The 3,045-nt window shown below is 44.1% G+C and overlaps 1 pseudogene across 1 annotated transcript; it reads left to right on the forward strand.

The window, feature by feature from the left end:
* On the forward strand, positions 1-3,045 carry LOC308588548 (vitelline membrane outer layer protein 1 pseudogene; annotated as a pseudogene). The gene is made up of 3 exons: positions 1-171; positions 1,627-1,727; positions 2,754-3,045. The product of its transcript is annotated as a vitelline membrane outer layer protein 1 pseudogene (transcript).

A 3,045-nucleotide genomic window follows, 5' to 3' on the forward strand; every position in this document is an offset into this window, starting at 1 on the left:
ATGGATCTCTCTACCAGTGCTGTGGTCTTCTTGTTTCTCACCTACCACCTCTGTGAGGCAGGAGATCGAAACTATAATTCAGTCCTCATGGTGTCCAATGGTGGGAAGTGGGGAGAATGGGGAAAAATTGAATTCTGTCCCAAAGGACATGCATATGGATTCTCACTGAAGGTAAAGACTTATCTATATCTTCTTTTTGATACCCTGATCCCAATCGAGTAGTCACAATAATGTAATTATATATATATATTAAGTTGCTTCCCATCTTTCTTTCTGAACCCTTTGCCTGTATATTGCTGCCTGCAAGGTGCTTTGAAGTGTTGACTGCCATGCTTAAAGATTTAATAGCTCTAAAAAGTATCCATGCCACTTTGTCAATCCACACTGGAGTGGCTTAGAGTGAATTGCATTTTACATAAAAGAAAACTGGATGGACTGGAGGAAAAAGGGACAAGGATACAGAAAAGTTTGGAGTGCAATGAGCTGGCAATATTGTGGTCAGTTTTATCTTCCTGAAAAGTGAGCACCCAACTGGAAAATACAGACTAAACTGTTAGTGTGGAAGCAACTCTGGTAAGTTCTGGTGTTTTCTAGGAGGGTTGCCATAAATCCAGATTTACCCTGACATGTCCAGGATTTCAGCAATTTCCCCCCCGAAAGCTTAACAACTTTTTGTGTTTGGATTCTTACTTCTTGAAATAATATGGCAACCCTAACTTCACAAACTGGAGAAAACCCGCTGTAGCACATGAAGACATAAGAGAGGGCTTGAGGATGCCTTAGGCAGCCATTAGCAAGATCATTTTTTTTCCTATTAAGTTTGCTTACTTGGGGCCCATAGGACTGATTGCATTAAAAAGCTACTGTCTTTTGATGCAGCTCAGAATGTAAATCTCAATCCAGAACCAGTAATACTTGTACACAATTAGGGACATGTAATCATGAACAGATAACTGCTTATTCAGGTTGCAAGCTAGTACTTTGGAAAGTTCAGACTGCAGACACAGTCTGAATGTGAGTGTTGTCAGAGTCCTAGTTTGGTTAACTACAACAGCAACCCCCCTTTTGTAAAACGCACAATAGCTATTTTCCGTTTTCTTTTCTACGTGGGTACTATTGTTGGCTATTTGCAGTATGGTAGCGCTGCAGAGGGCTTGCTGGGGAGACCATGCATTAAAAAGGGACTCAAAAATAACTTAAACAAAGTTTTAATAAGGAAAACAAATACTCCATTTACACTAGATACATCAACAAACCAGACCCAACCACCAACCCATCCCCCAGGGAAATGGGAGAGCTAGATGCTGCTCCTTATATACTACACCCAATTGCTGACACAGCTTAATCAATACAACTCAGCAGCACCTGCTATGTTTCACAGCTGTAAAGCTGGGTCTCGTTAGTTTGCTCTGGCCCCTTAAAGACATGCACATCAGGTGGAAAAATGATGAACCTTTACATTTAAAGAAATCATTCAACATATGTCTTGTTTCTTGGTTTTTTGGGCTGGGTCTTAATCTGTGCACTTGTAATTTTGTACTTTTCATTTTTCAATAAAGAATATAAAACAGAGTCCTAGCTTGCAAAAACAGCTTTATTGCGGTCTCTTTCTCTCATTTGCACCAGACAGTGGGGTTTACAGAAGGATTACAAACTGATGATACTGGCCTCAATGGCATCCGTCTCCATTGCAGTAGTGGTGCTGTTGTTAAATCTTCTGAAGGACCGTAAGCATTTTCTTGATTTTTCTCTTTGTTGCTTGGAAAGTGATGATGTGATGGTCTGGCTGAAATCTATTATGTTTCAGCACCAGGACAGATTAATATCAGGGTCCATCAGCCTCATTCTTAGCTCTCTGAGTCTAACGATACCAACTCTAGGTTGCCTTCCAAATTTCAGAGGAACCCCAGCCCAACATAACAAAGAGAAAAGAGGCTGCAACAAAAGAGTACAAAGGAAAGGAAAAGCAGAGTTTCTTCCTGAGGACCACACATGCCAAGGAAAGAGAGAGCAAGAGGAAAGCACCATCTATCCTGAGAGTGGGGAACCTCAAGCCCAGGGGTCAAATGTGGTCCCCCAGGCTTCTCTGCCTGGTCCTCATGAATATCTTTGATTGTCAGGGGTCAGGACCTCAGGCAGGAAGGAGAGGCAGGCTGAGTATGAAAAGGCCAAGACCTACCTAACCAGTGGCTGTGCCTTCCTGAGAGAAAGTAGGCACAATACTGCAGCTCTCCTTCCTGGCGGATGCACTGGCCTAAAAAGATCAATACCTCTACTCAACAGCTGTTTAGCAGAGACCTTGATCCTGTGGGGTGCAGGTACTGCTTTGCCCATGGCTTTCTTGCAGGAAAGTCGCTACCACTTAAGTGAGTGAATGCCATCCTGCATGGTGCTGGTCACTGGGCTGCATGAAGAAGCAGCAGCAGCACACAGAATCGGGTCGTTCTGCTTAACATCTGATAGGCAAGAGCAACAAATACTACATGGCATCAAGGCACCCTGACCTTGTGGTGTGGGTGGCCCCTGGGTGGCACAGGGCAAATCCACCTACTCCAGGGGTCACAACACACAGCCCTACTGAGAAGTTGAGGTTTGGTAGACACGCTATACCTGATGAGGTCTACAAAAGACGCATTTTAAAAATCTGAGGAGGCAACTGCCCTCTTGACTTTCATGGTGGAAAGCAAATCATTCCAATTTGGGTTGTATTTCCAGAGAGGCACACATTACCATATTGTCTCTTTTTTTTGCAGGTTTGGAGTCTGGTTTGAGGTTAAGAAATGCCCCAAGGGCTACCTGGTTGCCTTCACTCTGAAGGTGGAAGCCCCACAAGGGCTACGTGATGATACGGCAGCCAACAACATCCAGTTCACATGTGGAGATGGGACTGTACTGGAGGGCAGCTTCTCCGACATCGGTACTTATGGCCCCTGGAGCAAGCGCTGCCCCACTGGTGCCATCTGTGGGATCCAAACAAAGGTGGAGGGTATAACTTCAGTTGATATCACTGCACTTAATGATGTCAAGTTCTTCTGCTGTGACTGA

Source organism: Podarcis bocagei (genome assembly GCF_964188305.1).
Source record: "Podarcis bocagei genome assembly, chromosome: 6".
Classification (NCBI taxonomy): Eukaryota; Metazoa; Chordata; class Lepidosauria; order Squamata; family Lacertidae; genus Podarcis; species Podarcis bocagei.